This window comes from Monodelphis domestica, chromosome 3 (genome assembly GCF_027887165.1).
Source record: "Monodelphis domestica isolate mMonDom1 chromosome 3, mMonDom1.pri, whole genome shotgun sequence".
Classification (NCBI taxonomy): domain Eukaryota; kingdom Metazoa; phylum Chordata; class Mammalia; order Didelphimorphia; family Didelphidae; genus Monodelphis; species Monodelphis domestica.
Window position 1 is genome coordinate 152,497,440 of NC_077229.1, and position 20,315 is coordinate 152,517,754.

General features: G+C 34.2%; 1 protein-coding gene across 7 annotated transcripts in view; it reads left to right on the forward strand.

The window, feature by feature from the left end:
- Positions 1-20,315, forward strand: part of CSMD3 (CUB and Sushi multiple domains 3) — a 1,668,414-nt gene that overhangs the window by 708,518 nt on the left and 939,581 nt on the right. The window lies entirely within an intron of this gene.

The window sequence follows — 20,315 nt, forward strand, 5'->3', positions numbered from 1 at the left end:
ACCATAAGCTACCATTTTGCTATACTGTCATTGTGTCTGCCTCTTTCCCTTGAATGCACTTTGCAATTTAAGATTTCAAGTGATGCTATATCCAGACCTTTACTCTAGAATAATGCTGGGTGTTGCTTTGTTTTTTCATAGCTATAGAAAAAGATTATAAAGTTTCAGAGTCTGAGATTGTTTGTTTGTTTTGTTTTTTTTAGATTATGCTCCTTTGTCAAAATTCAGGGCTCATTTTGTTCTATGATTAGCAACATTTATTTGCCAGTGTCCAGTAGTTGAGGCACAAGTAGGAGAAAAGTGAAGGAAGGAAAGGTCCTTCAGAAGTTCAATTAAACTATTAGAAATCAATGACTGCAGCAGTCTTAAACTCACCTTATAATTGTGGTTGGGATAATTGATTTATTAATAGAATATAATCCTGTATTATCCTATCTGTGGCAATAGAATGCACTTTTCAAGTATAGAAATATAACTCTGACTTAAAGGTTATATGAAATGACTCCTGGTTTGCACAATTCTGTGCAAACATATAGTGTTAGATAAACTATGTTTCTGTATGTATATCAACTTATCAATAAGCATGTCTACTATGTATAAGATACTGTACAAATGTGTAATATATACATACATATATAACTCATATACATGTTTCATTTGTATCAATGATCTATTTTTCTATCTAGCACAGCCTCCTTTAAGGCAGATCTCAATCTATCTGTAATTTAGTACCTATGTCGATGAAGAATAGCCTGCAGTACCATATTTATATATGTATTTATTTTATCTAAATCTATGATTTCATTCACATGCAAGAATTCTCGGTGGGGAAAGTTGGTTGATTAATACAAAAGACCAGTTTGTCTCAGGTACAGTTAAAGAGATTTTCCTGGCTTGGGGATAATTTGTGGTCAAATAATTAAGATGTTTCACCACCAAGACAGCCACCCCCCACCCCCGCCCACTGTGCATCACTGTCTTCCCTTCTCTTTCTTTCTCTTTTTCAAGTCCTGATACTGGCACATATAACTGCTTTGACCACAAATAAGTTACTTAACCTCTATATGGCCTTGGCAAATCTCTCAGGCTATAAAAACAAGTCAATGGTTTGAAAAAGATTATTTTCTATGATGTTTAGAACAGGAAAATAGACACAACATGGCTGAAATAGTCTTTTAAACTTACAATAAAGATTCACTCAGGAGTTTGAAGAGGAAATCAATTGTATGTCTGTCTCATGAGTTTTTCAATGGAAAAAAATACTTTCCTTACAAGACAGAAGCAGAAAGATCAGGTGTCAATTGTTTTACATCTCAAAGAGATTATTAAAGTAACTGCTGTTTGTTTATTGAATGGTTGAACAATCTAGGAATAATCATTTTAAAAGCACACAGAAGACTGTGTACATACTAAACTACAAATTTAAAAAGAAATTAATGATCCTTTAGAAATTTATAATAGCTAAACTTATGCAAATACATGAAGTGATTTCTTTTGAAGGAGTTGGTCGTTTTTAAGGCATTATTCCTCCCTGATTTTGTTCCATATTTTCCATAGTCTGTTTCATAGCTCTTTTCTTAAATTTTCCATACTACCCTTCCTCACCCACCACATAGCAAAAGACATTCTTAATCTCATGCATTTGTAGAAGCAGGACAACAAAGCTTGAAGGCTAATTATTATATATTTCATTCTTCTACTTGGGTTCACCAGTATCTCAAGGAAGTTTGAAACTGTCTAATTCCTGTCATTTATTCAAGTACCTACTTATTATGTTCTCCCATTTTAGTGGGTAGAAATGAGACTGTACCCCAGTTCCATTTAGCCATTAACAGTCAAATAAGATTGTGGGAAAAATATTTACTTCAAAGGTATATTACAATCAAATATCAAACCTTGGGGAACATAACCCTACCTTATACCAGGAAAGAGAAAATATTATTCCATACCTTAACTCAGACTCTATTGAGAGGGTATGGACACAACAAAGTTCCAAGTCTGAAGAGCTGCTGGAATGGCATGCTGGTACCCTGATGTCTCAGTACTATTTTCCTAGAATAGCAGCAACTAGAATGACTGGCTCTAAGACTGTCATGGCTAGAGCACCTGGATCTCAGGAATCAACTATCTGTACCTGTAACAGAAAAAAAAGATAAGAAATGGATGAAAATTCCAAATCTTTTTCTCAGGGCCATGGGGCCTAAAAAGGATATGTGAAGAATGGAGGAATTAGGTCTTTCCCCAACTCAATTTAATTCATGGTCCTTCTGCTGTGGGTAAAAATTGCTGGAAAGACTGTCCCTATCCAGGATAGTATAAATTAAAGAATTAATGAATTTTACAAAATTATATCTACCAACTATACAATACTGCCTGACAGTTATAAAGATGCAGTACACTCAAGATCCATAGCCAATAGGAAAGAGACTGTTCCTACTGACACAGTAAGGGAAATCAAGATAACCTCTTTTAGAAGCAGGTTTCTGCCTTCTCCCATGTGGGTCCCTTCATCTTTGGTGATCTAAGCATGGACCAGGCCCCTCATAACAGAAGATACTCACCATGAACTCCCTTTTATTGCCTTCTTTTACATCTCAATACTCCTTGACATCATCCTTCTGTCTCTTCTCTTTTAATCCATTCTCTGATTAAAACCTAGGCTTTATTTTTGCTAAACCTAATCCCCTCTCTGTACCCTCAAACCCATCTTATACTTGTTCTAAGAACTTGCCCACACAATCATTCCCTCTCTCTTTAGTATGTGTTTATAGGCTCCTTCCTTCTTTCCTTATAGCATGCTCAGCTTTCACTTATCCTTAAGACACCTTCTTTTAACCCGACTATCTCACCAATTATCCTTTATCCCTCCATTCCACACTCTCCAAGAAAAACAATGTTTACCCTTATTTCCTCTGCTTCTTCTCCTATCAATCAATCAGCCACCTTGTACAAACTCAACATTCAGTTAATATTGTTATTTCCAAAGTTATCAGTGATCTCTTAATGGATGATATTTTAATATTTTAATATCCATATTTTAATCAATAAAGATTATGAAGCCATTTCTCCTAGAATAACATTGTTTATTAATGACATCATGCAACTTTTTTTTTTTGCTCTCTAAAGGATGAGAGTTCACCATGACCACACCTCACTTAAGCTTTATGAGATTTTATCAATGACCCAGTAGATGTGGGAGTAGCCTTGGCTTAGAATCAGACTATTTCAGCCTGATCTTGAGTTGAGGATGGGAAGTGCTAAAGGGAAAATGATTTCACATAAATATACTTCAGTATACATCACTCTGTGACATCTGACACTATTGAATACCCTCTCCTCCTAGTTTAGGGGAAATATTCCTTTCCTTGAATTTCCTCTTACTGTTCTGAATGTTGCTTCTCAGGCTTCTTTTCAGAATACTCCATAACCAGTCCTCCAAATGTTAGTTGGCCCAAAGTCTCTGTTTCGGGCCCTTTTTTCCATCTTTTTTTTTTTAAATACATTCTTTCTTAGTGATCACAGCAGCTCCTATTAATTCATCTGTATGAAGATTTTTTTTTTTACTAGTGCTCATCTCTTCTTTGCCAGCTACCCTTTGGATAGCCTTCATTTCCTGAAAAGAACAAATTATAATTGTTTTTTTCATTCCTTTAAAATAATTGTTAGCAAGACCTATCAGTTAATCCTTTTAAATCACTCTCACTCACCTTTGCTTTCCATTGTCATTGCCACAGTCTTAAATGAAAACTTCAACAATTTTAACCTACATTATGGAAATTATCTCATGATTGGTCTGTCTTAGCAATTTTTCTACTTCAGTCAATGTACCCTAAAAATTTCTGATTTCATATTTTTCTAACATGGAAATTTAATTATGTCATTCTCTGTTCCAAAAACCTTTTATAATTCCTAACTCCATCACTGCTAATTTTCAAGTTATCAAAATCTACTCTTATTTAATATTTTTAATTTCATTGCTATGTTTCCTCAACATTATCCCTCTTCTCTATCAAGTTCCTATTAATGCCACTTTCCTCATACCTTATTTTCCTCCCATTGTTTGTTCAACCAATTGCATTGCTTTCCCTCTTAATAAACTTATATTATATCTTTATTGTTTTATCTATTTTTCCCAGAGCCCCAAAGGAATCATCCCTGATTGTGCTTTTCCCTTCCTTTTCTAAGTTCAATTTGCATCACACAGTTTTGCCTCTAACTCTCATGGATAAATAAAAGCAGTAGCAAAATGAATATCAGCGAGAAGCAGAGTGAGAAAAACAAAGAGAGACCTATCATATGACAAGAACAAGTGTTTCTTTGGCTCATATATATAATGTGAAGAGATCCAGAGAAATATCTCTCAGCACAATGGTTTGATTCCCTCTGGTGACTATATTTGAGAACATGGCAAGAGTTATATGATATGGAAACACAGAGGGATTGTTGTCTACATCATTAGATGGAATACCTGCATAGATGAGATCACAGATCCATTGAAGTATGGAAAAATTGTGTCTGATTATGTCATGTTCTAATCACCTATTCCCATCTAATATTTAAATGCCTGAAGGTCAGAGACAATGTCCTCTACTTCGCTTTCTTTTATGACATGTAGTAAAGTTCCCAGAATATGTAGTTAATGAACCCAAATTGACTGAATGAGTTCAATTTTCACAATTATCTATTTGTTCTTTTGCATATTAAGTATCTTGACATAACAAATTATGCATCTCCTTATAATTCCACATACATGGAAATGTTTACAGTAACTATCCAGTTCTTCTGTGGACAGGTTTCTATGATTACCTTTTTTTTGTTTGTTTCTGACATACTGATTCTATGAATGTGATGACATATATATAGGATTTCTGTTCAGCATTCATTAGTCATCAAGTACTTAATAATTTCCTACTATGTGACAGTAACTACTAACCAATGGTCATTTGCCACAATATGTTCAAGGTGCTAAGTAAGCTATAGAATTTGTCTCAAATATTCATTTTTTAGTATTATAGCCATCTATTTAATTAAGGAGGGTCTAATATCTATCCTTTTCTGACTTACTAAACACTTCTTTTATGGATAATGAAGTAAGAGTTCTTCTGTTCAATCATTCATGTTTGCATATATGCTGCATGGACATGAATAAAATGCTCTCAGTCAAGGATAATTTGCTTAAACTAACGTGAATAATATACAAAAAGAAAATCAAAGTTTCAAAGAGCAAAACTAATGGCTACAGTTTCTTTCAGACTTCCTAAACTATATTACACACAAAAATAAGTGGTTGTGTTGTTTTCTTTAATTCAACTTTGTAACCTTCCTCCCCTGTAATGCCTTACACAATAACTTGTCCACCTAAGTGTTCAATAAATCTCTATTGAATAAAGAGATTTTAGAAAATGGAATTGAAAGGGAGAAAAAATTAGCCTCATCATATGTCGGTGCCTAGAGATATATGGCTATAGGAAGTCAAGCAAAACCTGAACAAAATGGGAAAGTTTTCCCAGAAGCAAAAATGCACCTGCTGAAATTTGCCAGGCACAATATCTATGTAGCTAGAGACAGAATATCAAGTGGCTTTATTGCATGTGTTTGTCTTTTCAGCACAATGGAATACTGTTAGAGAAGAGATGATGCATATTAAAAAAGTTATTAGCAATTAATAAAGTGACATATGGTAAAAAGACAAATAGACAGATGGTTTAGGCATGGCATTTTGTCACAGTAAATGAGTAAATGTTTCTTGGTGGTCATTATTTTTGTTCAAAGTACTACTTTGACATTTTATTATGTTGTATTCATTAATGAATGATTTTTACTAAGCTCTTAAATTAATGACAGTTTTAGTATATAAATCCCTGATATTTTAGGATGCTATCTAACTATTTATTTGATAGAAAATAAATAGTAATAGCTTTATTTATTTTTATTAGGAAAGGTGGGAGAAGTAGTATGGTCTAATAGGTAGAGGTTGAACTTTTATTTAGATAAACATGAATTTTATTCCTGACTTTGATTCTTACTAGCTGTGTAAACACGGGCAGAAAACTTACTTTTCTGAATGTCAGAGAAACTCTTTAAAGCCATAAATTATAGACATTTCCAACATTTAAGTCATATATTTTCTTTTTAATTTAAATGAGAATTTTATTTGTTTGGTCCAGACCAGGAATCTAACCAGAATGGAAAACTCACTTTATGAAAACTCTTAACTATTGAAGATCTGAGACTCTGTAACTCATAGTTTTAGATATCTGAATGTGGTAATGAGAAATTAAATGATTTGCCTTCATAGTCAAATAGCCAGTGTATTTCAGCATTAGAATTTAAATCCAGATAACATCAATGGGAACCTTCCATATAATACATGTTGACCATATTTTAACTCGTAAAGATAGAATTTAATATTGATTAACTACTTAAAATAATCATGGAATTAATCATTTTAAAGATGCTTTTTCATCAATGAATCATCAGTTGAGAAGCATTTATTATGTACCTAATGTAAGTCCAAAATATTTTGCAAACATTTAACTCAGGGTCCATACCTCAAAAAAATTGGGATAAAAATGGAATGAAGCATGAAGACATCAGAGATCTTAGAAACATCTAGTAGCTATGAAATATATAAAGGAAGTATAAGATTTTTTCTGCTATGAAAGAAAGGCAATATGTTGTGTTTGATTGGATAAGGAAATTTATTTTCAAATTCCGACTCAGTCATTTACTAGCTGTGAAACCCCAGATAAATAATTTAAATTCTCTGGGCCTCAGTTTCTTCATTTGTAAAATGAAAGAGTCAAATTCAATGGTCTCTGAGGGTTCTTAAAGCTTTGGAACAATTTTCCTTTTGTACTTTATACCCTAAGTTGGTAAAGATTCTAAAATTTTAAGTAAATTCAGAGTAAACAAATAGAATAAGCATATGAAAAGATGTTACTGACAACTTGAGAAAACAATTTTATTCCATTTGCACTGACCATGAAAATAAATAAAAAATTCATTTTACAGTATTTCTCAATAAGGAGATAGATGCCACAAGTAAATTCCTTCCTGGCTCAAATTCAAAAATCAAGCTCATTCTCAGTCCTTTTTCTTCCATCCCTTCTGAAAGTAAACAGAATGGATCTGAACATGTGAATGGACCAGAAATTGGCAGCTGGTGAGATGTAACCAAGGATTATGGCTTTCAGGAGCACCCTTCAGGCCACTAGAGAATCATTTAACAATTCATAATGGCACTAAACAGGAAGTCAAGACATTGTCACTGAAAGAGGTGGAATGAGACAAAGTTTAGGATGATTCTGGCAGTTGCTAAATTTTTCCCTAGGAGTAAGTAAGGCATCTTAACTCTTTCCATGTCACCTGGGAAAAATAGACAAAACACTAAACAACATTCATTTGTCCCTAAATAGTGCCTATCTTCCTTACTCCCAGGGAGTAATGTACTCATCATATGCGAGTTATACATTTTATGTACATGTTTGACAGAATATTAAAATGCCTGTTAGGTACATTCATTTCACAAAAGGAAAAACCACCTCACCAGGCACTCTCACTGGGCACATTCAAAAAAGACAGGAATACATTTTCACACTAGAAATGAGAGATGAACTCATTTTAGAAGTTGTCATGTACTGTCAGCTGGAAGTGTGTTGGAGTCACTCTAGAGATAAGTATTTCTCCAGGAGAAATGAAATAGGGTCACAAATGAGAGTGCTGACACTTCATTTACACTCCAGCTGTCCTCTGCAGCCACTCTGAGTTTATTTACCCAAAGGAAAACAAAAGGAGGAGAAAAGTCATTTTGCAGAATGGAAAATAATTTTGATATAAAATCAAATGGCAAATCAGGGCTTTAAAGGACATGAATTCTGTTTAAAGTTTGTCAGACCTTTTTAGTTTACCACTTGTAAGCCACTCTCAAACTCTTTTCTCCAAGAACCTTACGTGATCTGCATTACTTTTTCGATGAATTATTTTTTCAATTTTCAAAATTACTTTTTCAATAAGTCATTTTTCCTTGAAGCCCATGCCACAATGAAAGCCATTTCTTCTGTTTTTGATTTTTTGTAGAGTGCTGGCTCACTAGAAAGTTATTTTCTTACTTCTCGAGATGTGTAATAATGGAGATCAATTAATCAATAATTATTGTCGAGGCCTAGAGATTAACCCTTGGTCCAGGGAGGATGCTCTTGCAAGAATGACAGACTTTGGTGGAAATCCTTTAAAGATAGAGAGCTTTATTTAGGTTGAGTGATCAGTAAGTTTGGTGCAGGACCAACTGCCTCCCTGAACAGAGAAAAGTCATACTAAAGGTATGGGGTTTAAGTGACTTGGAAAGGAAAGATGGGCAGGGGGGATAAACAATGGGAACAAACAGGGGGACGATCAAAGAAGAATGGGTAACAAAATAGGTGCCTTTGTATCCGGGAGCTTAAACATAAGCATATATCATTTTTGACATCCTGATCATAAAGGTGGGTAAGTTATCTGTCTTGAGAAATCAAGTAAAGTTTGAGATCAGAAGTGATATTTTAGATGTAAGGGTCATAAAGTTGAGTAATTTATCTCAAGAAATCTAGGGTGTTTGGGATGTAAACAAGGGGTATCCCCTCCTGCTCAGACCCTTATCTTAAGGCTAGTGTAAATACATTAGAAAGCTTAGTGGTGGAGGATCCTGTTTGTTCAGCCCTAGCCCTACAAGGTGAATTCCTCATAATCTTTGACCTGTGGTGTCTCTCAAAATTTGGGGTGTACTGGGAGAACCTGGTGCCCACCACATAATCAATAATCAGAGTTAACTAGATACTTACTGAATCTGGTTTCTGGATAATTTCATAAAGACTTCTTGGAAGTTCTGTTTGCTTTGTTGCTTAGTTTGGTGTTGCTTTATTTAAGCAAGAATCCAAATAATTTAGGATTTTTTTTAAATCCCTTATCTTCAGTCTTGGAATCAATACTATGTATTGGTTCCAAGGCAGAAGAACAGTAAGGGCTAGGCAATGGAGGTTAAGTGACTTGCCCAGGGTCACACAGCTAGGAATTATCTAGGGTCAAATTCGAACCCAGAACCTCCAGTCTTTGGACCTGAATCTCAATTCACTGAGCCACCTATCTACCTTTAGGATTTTTTAACCCTTTGTTTTAACATCACCTTCATTTCTCAATATATGCCATTCTTTTCCTCACCCAGCAAGACCTTTCTTTTAACAACTACATTTTATCCAGCAAAACTAACCAAGATCTCAACTAAATCTATAGTCTGAGCACAGTTCCAAATTTTTGCAAAGAATTCTGTTCCATACTGCAAAGAAAGGAAGAGGAACAAATTCTAATAATTCTTTGGGGTCAAACTTAGCTATTATAATTCCAGAACATTCATTTGATGCCTTTATCATTGTAATTTTTCTTTCCATTTATATTACTGCTGTAATTATGCATATTAGTTTCTGGTTTTGCTTATTTCACTTTTCATCAATTCACATAAATCTTCCCAGACATCCCTACAGTCTTCGTATTCATTGCTTTTCATAGTAAGGCAACATTTGATCACCTTTATGTACTACAGTTTGTTTAAACATTTAGCAATTTCTAAGTTCTTTCTTTGCTTTTAGTTCTTTATTGCAATGAAAAGTGCTACTGCAGATATTTTGGTGTGCCTAAAACTTTTTCCCCTTATCTTTAACTTTCTTCAGTCATGTGCCTAGCAAAGGAATCTGAGTCAAAATATATGGACATTTTATTCATTTTTTTGCAAAATATATCATTTTGCAGAATATTTAAATCAAACTAGAATTCCATGACATCCCCATACAGCATTGATTTTCATTTTTTCTTATATTTAATTATTTCAAAGGAAATGGAAATGATAACCACCCAATCCCCAATTATTAAACCATCTAACTATAGAGAAGCTAAAGGTAAGAGAATCTATGATAATGGTTTTTTGTTTACAGGGAGTAGTAGACCTAAGAGGCTTTTGGATACAAAAGAATGCCTGAGTTTTTCCCTTTTCACTTCCATAGTTGGTGACTAATGAGCCTTTATTAGCCCCTAGTTAGCAAGAATCTTGCTATTGGATGGGAGATAATCTTCCTTTACTTCTTTTTTCCAACCCAAACTCCTAGAAAATAGCACGTTAAGCTTTATGAAACACTTTACCTATGTTATTTCATTTGATCTTCACAACAATCTTGTAATAATCTTGTTAGGGGAATGCTAAACTGAAGTCAAGAAGGGCTAAGGGACTTGCTCAGAGAAACACAACTAGTGCATAAGACAAGATTCAAACTAAGATTTACTTGACTTCAAGGTCAAATACTCATCTAACAGCTTCTTCCACTCTAAACTCCTTGCTTCCATTTCCTTTCCTCTAACTCAGTGACATCTCTTCTAATTTTCCTCCTCAGTGTCTTTTACTGGATCATTTTTTGTCAATGTCCCATTTTCTTTCCTTGGGTGTCTTCTAACGTTGTCTCCTGGACACTCTTCTCTTTTCTATGTCAGGGATATCATAACTATCATAAATTAAATTGCCATCTCCCTGGATGACTCTCAGATCTATAACTCTAGCCCTAATTTCTCTCTTAACCTACAATCTCAACTCACAAACTGTTGGACAAGGATTTTCCATAAACACCTCTAACTCAACATGGCTAAAGAGCAGATTTTGATCTTCCTTCACCTCTAAACTCACCCATTTTCCAAATTTCCCTATTTCCACTGACTGGAATATCGTCTTTCCATTCACAGAGGTCCACAATCACAAATCAAACTCAAATATTTGCTCCTCCTCTACTCCTGTATCAAATCAATTTCTAAGCCTTATAGATACTACTTTCACCATTTCTTCTTTCTATCCCTTGGATCAGGTTCTCTTCACCTCATCTGAACTGTAACAATATTCACTTGTTTGAATTCTCTGTTTCCATTCTCTTCCACAGAGCTTCCAAAATGATGTTTCTATAACATGTTGGAACATGTTCTTCTTTAGTCCTGAGGACTGAAAAATTTCTATACCATATATTGCCTCCAAAGTAAAATACAAATACTTCAGCTTAATATTCCCAAACATCTAGGTAATATGACCAACAGGATGGCAGAAAATATATTCCCCACTAACAAAAAAATCCCTAAAAGAAGAACAGTCTTCTAGAAGTAGGGCAATTACAACTGACCATAAGACAAGAAAGCAAAAAGCCCAAAAAGATATCAGCCTTGCCTTATGAATTAACATTGAAAGTACAAAATCTTTGACAGCCTACATTTCTGGGCTTACTTCACATTACACATACTCTGTTTTCCATCCAAGTTGGCTTTCTTGTTTCTCCACAAACTCAACATTTCTTTACCATCTTCTGTTATTTTTGTGATACCCCCCATTATTTCTCTATTCCTTCTCAAATGATCTCATATATGACTTATTTCCTTATATACTTTATCATTAGAATATATGGCCCTTCAGGGCAGGGCCTATATTTTGGCTTTGTATTATCAGTGCATACCACATAGTAGTCACTTAATAAACCCTTGTTGATTTGTCTTAGATTGGAAGACATTGAATAGAGTAAACTACAAGTGTTAACTCATTCCTTAAATCCCTATTATCTAGTCTTCTAAGGTCTCTGTATCTCCCAAACACATAGGGGAAGTATCTCCTTCCTCAGTTTACTAAGGTTCTGGGAGCAATACTAATGAGATATTTTTCCTCTAATAAGCATCTAGGGGCAGAAGTGGAAAGAGAATTGACAGAATTGGCATTTTCCCCCTCATTTTGTTTTATTTTTAATGAGGGCATTGGATTGGGCAACCTAAAAAGCACAATTGAACTCTGAATATATCATCCTAACCATTTCTTCCTTCTTTGTTCCATAACAAAAATAACTATTGTTTTATTCTGTCTATCTTTCTGGACAGTGAATAACAGGATAATTATAGTACAGTGTAATGACCAAGAGGTCAGAACACTTAGCCTTCAGTTTCTGCCTTTGCACTGTCTTTCTTTCACCAATTTTGGCTGCTCACCAATTCAGTATCCAAGAGAAGCATGCTGATTTCCTTGTTTGAGAATCTTGTGAGAGGGTTTATGAAATATGTTTTGTCCTCTGCTTTTTTAGAGGGAGTGAAGGCATTCTAGTAACATTGGGGTGAATAATCTAAAAAGACATCAGAAAGAAAATGATTCTGAGAAAGAGATAGAAATAGTTGTTAAGAAATAAAGTAAATTACAGCATATATTAGAGAAAAGAAATCCAACTATTGGGCTGTACAACGGGTACATATATACATAGTCAGCCTGGATCTTTTAAAGCACTTTAAGGTCTTTAAAATTTGCAAAATTACTTTCTTCAAAACAACCAGAAGAAGAAGAAGATATCATTACTCTTTTATAGATGAGGAAACTAAGACTATCTGCCCACAATTAAACAACTAATTAGTAGCAGGGGCAGAATTCAAAACCAGTCCTCCTGATTCCAAATATAGCATTCATTTTGGAGGTAAAATACTATCACTTATATTCATAGTCAAGGCCTTTAGGAAGTTGAGATCTGTCTTAACATTTATTTCTCTCTTGTTCCTTCAAAGTTCTCCCCTCAAAAATTTGATATCATCGATTTTTAGGATCACAGAATCTTGGAGCCAGAATAGAAATAAGATCACATCTATCCTCTCTCTTTTATAAATGACAAACCTGAGTTAGATTGAGATATCATTTGTTTGAGATCACACCATTGCAAAGCCAACAAATATCCATGTTTTCCCTACTTCCTGAAGAAATTCATTACATTACATTTTTGGGGGGTATCTCCAATTAATGGAAATTTTTCTTTGTATCAAACCTAAATTTTCTATCATCTATTTATGTTTCTACAAAGTTTAGCCAAACACAATAATGCTATTTTTTTCTTCTAGGTCATAATAATCCTTCACATACTTGGGTATAACTGTCATATCCTACCCCACTCCCAGCTTCTTTCTTTTCAAGCTAAGTATACTCAGCTTCTTCAGCTAGTCCTCACATGGCATAAGATAAAGATGTTTTGTCATTTTCTTAACCAATGCTATGTCTATTCTCAATTAACATAGGTAATTGGGAACTAAGGGAGGGAAAAACACAGAAAAATCCAGAAAAGACCCTGTCTGTTTAGACCACTAATACTTTGTGGATCATTTTAAAATGAAATTTATATGAGAAATTGATGAGTTTCAGGTACTCGAGTAAGAAACTATAAAACTGTTAGCCAGAAACATTTGCTTCATTAATAGTCATCTAAGATATGCAATTCGCTCTGGAACAATGCTTTCCAGAACAAAGGCAAAAAGGAAAGTAGACCATCAATGTACAGGTATAAAAAAAATATATAACTGTAGATCTATAATAAATGAACAAAAATAAATGGAACTCATGTTGACTGATCTTAATTTTTGTACTTTGCCATTCATTTGTTTTCTTTACAATCCAACTCAATGTGACATTTATAATATGCTCTCTGAGTCTTTACTTATGCAAAATAGATCAATTACATTTTGATGAATGCCTTAATTCAAACTCTCTTTCATAAGGTCTTTTGTTTGACTATTACTGAACTTTTTCTGTTTTTATTATATTTCTATTATTCTATTTATCTTAACCTAACATTACATTTCATTAATGTTTTCTTATTCTATCACCCTAATATATAGGTATGTGTGCACATTTTTACATATTTACATCTGTGTACATACATGTCTCTGTGTGTTATATGCAGGTTGATAAATAGAACAAACAAATAAAAAAAAAACAAAGCCAATAAACCCTTCCAAGCAATTATGATAAATGAATAGGGAAATGGTACAGGAGAGGCAAAAACACTCTACCCTCAACAAGCTTATATCCCAATGGAGGACATAACAGATAAAAAAATGAGCATATATAAATTATGTGCAAATTAGCTGGAAGTTAACTACAAAGAAGAAGACTTTTATAGCTGTGGGGATAAAGGAGATGAGAATGATCTGCAGATAGTGGCATTTGAGATGATTTTTGAAGGTAGCTACTGATTCTAAGAGATGGGAATGAAGAGGGAGAACATTCAAAACAAGCAGGACAACCTGTGGAAACACAGAGACATGAAGAAGATAAATGTGTGAAGAAGAGGAAGGAAATAGACCAGCATAGAGGGTGGTAGAGAATATGTAAGAAACCTAGAAAGATGGGAAAGGACTAGCTTGTGAAGAGATTAAGAGGCAAAAAATGACTTTATCCTGAACCTAATAGGGGATTATTGAAGTCAGTAGAGTATCAGGGTTGACATGTAGGTCCTATGCATTAGTAAAACCACTTTGACAGCTAACTGAAAGATGATTTAGAGTGAAGAGAGACTTGGAGCACACAGATCAATCAGAAGGCTTTTACAATAATAAAGACAAGAGGTGATAAATGCCAAGAGTAAGGTTGTGGCTGTGAGAGTGGACAGTAGGGGACAAATGTAAGAAATACTATTAAAGTAGAAATGACAAGATTTGACAACTGATTGTCTATGTGAAGATGAATGAGTGGGGAGTCAAGGAGACCATGGCATAGTGAACCTGGTTGATTGACAAGATGGTGCCCTTGAGTATGAACAGAAAAAAATGAAAGTAGAGAGATTTAGGGGAATGATAGTAATTTCTGTTTTGGTTGTATTAAGTTTGATATTCCTACAGGAAATTATGATAATGATGATGATGGACATCATAATAATCATGTGATATTAAAATCAGATAGTATTTTATTTTATTAAGGCTTAATGTAGTTACTATTCTCTCTCATTATGTGAGTTTAAAACTCTTTAAGCCTGAAACTTTACTTTCTTATTTCACTCTCATAAGTCACCCACCAACCACTTTTAGATGAAGCTTATGTAAGATAATAGTCAAATATATCTCATGAATTGATAATGTCAGATAGTCAAGGAAATCAAAGTTGCTGCTATGCAAACTTTCCATGCTCTAGATGGCAAAAAATCCCCATTCTCTTGTTCCAGTCAATCATAACTAAATATTGCTCACATTGTTAAAAATAGATTTTGCCACTTTACCATAAAAGAACTGCCTTTACTGTCTGGGTTACCATCTTGGTTACTGAGGAATATTTGACCCAATTTATTGGCACTTCCTACCTTTGCTAATAAATGAATCATTGCTGGGGACTTTGTTACCTCAGTTTCTTTAATTTACAAATTTTATTCCAACAATCATCACCACTAAAACTTATACAACACATCAAAGTTTACCAAGTGTTTTAACTTTATTAAGGTTTCTCATTGTTCCTACCAATAATCCTGAGGTAAATGCAATTATTATACTTCTTTTTCAGATGAGAAAGGTGAGGCTAAATAACTTATTAAGGGTCACAAAACTGGCAAGTGTTTAAGGAAGGATTTAAAGTCAGACCTTCCTAACTATAAGTCCAGGACATCTATTTCAAAATATTTAGTTCCCCTCCCCTTTTTTGGTGTAATAATTGTACTGACAGAATGGTAAATTGCTATATAGATAGAGAATATCTGGATCTTAGCTTAGCATAAATTATTTTTCCTATCCTGGGCAAGCTGGTAAGATATGCACTAACCTGTGTTTTAGTTAAGTACAGATAGAAGCTTGAAGTTGAATAACTAACCTAAAAGAGTAGTCATTAATGGACTGATTGATGTCAGTTTGAAAGGAAAGTTTTAGAGGTAGCTGGTGGCACTATGGATAGAGATACAGGCCTAGAGTCAGGAGGACCTACTTTCAAATTGGGTCTTAGATGCTTCCTAACTATGTGACCCTAGGCAAGTCATTTAACCGGAATTGCCTAGCCCTTGCTCTTCTGTCCTAGAATTTTTACTATGTCAAAATGTGAGTTTCTTTCTTTGTTTGTTTGATTTTTTAAGAAAAAAAAAACGAGGACTGTAGTAGAATGGGCTAGGAAGCACTTTTAGGCATTATGCTTTTCATTATGTTTATCAGTGACTGAAGAAATCATAGACAGTCATTTGTCAATAAAATTTATTAAGTATGTATTATGTGCTAAATACTGTATTAGGTGCTGAGAAAAAAAAAGGTATGAAAAAATATAGTCCCTACCCCCAAGAAGCATATAATCTAATAAAGCAACACAATACATGAAAGGAAGATGAAAAAGATGGAGAGGAGAAATGGGACATGAAAGTGGGAATCAGAAAAGTTCCATAGTTGTAAATTGGGAAATGTCTGTCTTTAGACTCCTTTTAAAGTGGAGACTTTGAATTTCGTGGCTTTAATTTCCAATTAGTAGGGGCAAGGGAGTTGTGATAAAGCCTGCTTATCAAGGCTGATTGGATCTACAGTATGATAAGGTTTTCCCAATGATGAGCTTCCTCTGAAAATGTGGAAAGAAGTCAAAGAAGTACCAAAGAAGTTCAAACTATTGAAGAAAGGGACCATCATTAGAGAATTTAATTTTGACAGTCACTTAGGAAGAATAGATAACACCCAAGATAACAGTCAGGATCCCAAAATATTCCATCAGAATAGAATGTTGGGCCCCATCTAAGAACAATAACTTGAAAGAAGATAAATCTGAAGTCCTAAACCTGAGTTCAATAAACAAAATCACATGAATTAGATTGGAAAAGTATGAGTTAAATTCCTGTGATGAAGTTATGTAGAAATTAAAAGACTGAAAACTCAATACAGCATAACAATAAGAAATGGTAATAAATCAATATATGTATGTCTATCCATATATAAAATGTGTGTATGTATATGTATATATATATATACATATATATATATATAAATTTCAAAGAAATGGGAGGCTTAGCCTGGAGAAGAGAGAACTTAAGGGAAATGTGATAGTTTTGAAGTTAAGACACTAACGTACTCTCTATTTATGGAAGAGAAAGATGGAAAGAGACAAATAGATAGAGACAGAAAGGCAGAGAGGAGAGAGGGGAGAGGGGAGAGAGGAGAGAGACAGACAGACAGACAGACAGACAGGGAGAGAGATAGACAGAGACAGAGTGAGACAGAGAGAGAGAAGAGAGAGGAGAGAGAGAGAGAGACAGGGAGAGAGACAGACAGAGACAAAGTGAGACAGAGTGAGACAGAGAGAGAGAAGGAGAGAAAAGAGGAGAGAGAGAGGAGGAGGAGAGAGACAGACAGACAGACAGAGACAGAGTGAGATAGAGAGAAGAGAGGAGAGAGAGAAGGAGAGAGAGAGAGAGAGAGACAGGGAGAGAGACAGAGAGAGAGGGAGAGAGAGAGAGAGAGACAGAGAGAGAGACAGAGAGAGAGAGAGAGAGAGAGAGAGAGAGAGAGAGAGAGAGAGAGAGAGAAGGTGAGGGAGAGAAAATTATATTACTGTTTTTCATTCAGTCCTGTCTGATGAACTTCAGGCTTTTAAACTATTCTTCACTATCTCCCAAAGTCTGCCCAAGCACGTTTGTTGCTTCCATGATGCTATCTTATCCAACTCATCTTCATCATCAGTCCTCTTCTCCTTTTGCCTTCAATCTGTTCTAATATCAGGGTCTTTTCCAATGAATATTATGTTTTCATCATGTGACCAAAGTACTGAAGCTTCAGCTTCACTATTTTATCTTCCAGTGAATAACCTGAAATCATTTCTTCAAGCATTGACTGATGTGATCTCCTTGTTGACCAAAGGACTCTCAAAAAGTTTTCTCGATATTTCAAGCAGAATAAATACTTATTTATAAGTAATAAGGGGCAGGTAGAGGACTCAATAGATTGAGATTCCTGCCTACAGATGGGAGGTCCTGAGTTCAAATATGGATTCAGACACTCCCTAGATGTGTGACCCTGGGCAAGTCATTTAACCCCCACTGCCTAGCCCTTATCATTCTTCTGCCTTGGAATTTATATATAGAATTGATTCTAATATGGAAAGTTGAAAGATTTTTTTAAAACGGAATGGTATTTTTTAATGATCAAGTAAAGGACATGTCCTAAAAAGCTTGATAATCTAACTTGAAGAAAGCTTACTCAGCTGCTTGTATTAAGAGAATTACTCATAATTGTATTGCAAAATTGGGTTTAGTTGATTGCCCTTAACTCACCAAGTGTAAGTCAAATTCTGTTAATATAAAAAAATGAATCAATATTTCTATGGAATCACATTAACTGAATAATGTTGATTGGAACTTAACATTATGATTAATCTGGATAATAGATTGAGATATTATAATGATTTTGACTGGTAGGGGGTGTACTCAAATAGGTCAGAAGTCAAATTATTTCTCACAATATAAGTATTAACATATTCAAGAGATCTCAGAGTGGATTTACTTTTGATTCTTCTACTTATGTCAATAATATCTTAAATATTCTTGACTTAAAGCTTCAGCAAACTGATTAAAGATATAAACACAGACACACACTCACACACACTCACACACACACACACACACACACACACACACACACACACACACACATACATGCACATACAGGATTTGGATTCAAAAGACCTAGATCCAAACCCAACTATACTACAAACTATGTAAATGTGGAGTAAACTATTTCACCTTTCAAGACCTAAATTTATTTCTGTTTTTGTATACAACATCGAGAGTTGTGGGTAAGAAGGTTAAAGTAGATTCAAAAATGGTTTTAATCACCAGAAAAAAATAACACATTTTACATAACACTTAAAAGTTTATACATAATTATACATATGTGAAATCTGATCCTTACTACTCTATAAAATTGGGAAAATAAATATTATTATCCCTATTTTCTGGATGAGGTAACAGATGAAACAATAACAGGTTATTCAGGTTTTGACCTGTATTCAGATATTGGGAATGCCATCAATCTATATAGTAAAGTGGTAAGGAATATATATATATATATGTGTATATATATATACATATATATATGCGTATATATATATTTTTAATTTTTTTTACACTTAGGGATGCCAGGTGGCTCGATATATAGAGCATCAGGCCTGGAGTCAAAAAGGCCTGAGTTCAAATCTGGCCTCAGACATTTACAACTGTGTCACTCTGGGCAAGTCACTTAATGGTATTCGTGTGTTTCCTCATCTGTAAAGTGATCTGGAGAAGGAAATGGCAAACTACTCTAGTATCTTTGTCAAGAAAACCCATAACAGGTGAGGAAGAGTTGCATACTTCTGAAAGGGCTAAACAAAAATACAGCACTACTGAAAATCAGAGGTTAAATTAGAATTCAGGTCTCCAAATATAGTGCACCCTCTCTCAAATTCTCATTAATGAATCAATATCAGCTTAGAGATAGATTTCTAGTTGACAACATCTGGTTGATGGATATGATACAGAAGATATAATTAGGGTTTTCACATTATAACTGATATGAAACGTTATTGTTAATAGGTTGCATGACTGAGCCAATTTTTTTTAATTTTATAACTGGTATATGGGCCAGATATGATAGGATATCATTTAGTAGGGTTAAATGTAAAGTCCTATATTTGTGTTTAAGGCATAACTGACACAATGAATTGGGAGGAAAGTGTCTCAACAACAGTGTTTGTGTAAAAAAAATTGGGACTTGTTAGATTACTTATATATTACAAGGGATCTACAGGTTAGCCAGTAGTGTTATATACACTCATGCAAAAACACACATATATACAAATACTCACAATACATTTTTTTAATGCACAAAAATGCATAGAAATAAAGAGAAGCATATATGTATATACATATATATGTGAGTGTATATATATACATATATATATATAAATATATAAAATGTTTCTTCAAAATTTAATAACAATCATTTCTCCACTGTGCCTTCCAGGGATATGTAAGGAAGATTTAAGCTACTTTCTGAATTTTCTTAAAACTTATTCCTGAGAAGAAACTTGGAATTTTAAAGAAACTATTGGTTAAGAAAGAAGAGTTGAAACTATTGGAGCTAAATAGGAGACCGCAAGAGAGCTGACCAAATATCTATATAGAAAGAAAATAGGTTAATACATCAAAATTCTATGACCACTTCAGGGGAATTGCCAAATTGGAGCAGTGTGGTTTTAGTCTATAAACAAGAACATAGACACAAGACTAAAATGATCTTTAAGGTGAAGCTCTGAAAAATCTCTAAGTGTTGAACTGTGTAATTAGAATTTTGTGCCCCAGTACGCCATTTCCCAGAATCCCATTTTTGTCCTCACTTTACCTCCTTATGTTTTGAAGACAAACTTTCCTGTAACCCTGCCCTCTCTGGCTTTTTCCCCACTATTGAGGGCAGGGGAAAAAACAACAAAAAAAATACCCTTCTCTGTACTCATGCTTTACTTTTGTCTTTATATTTCC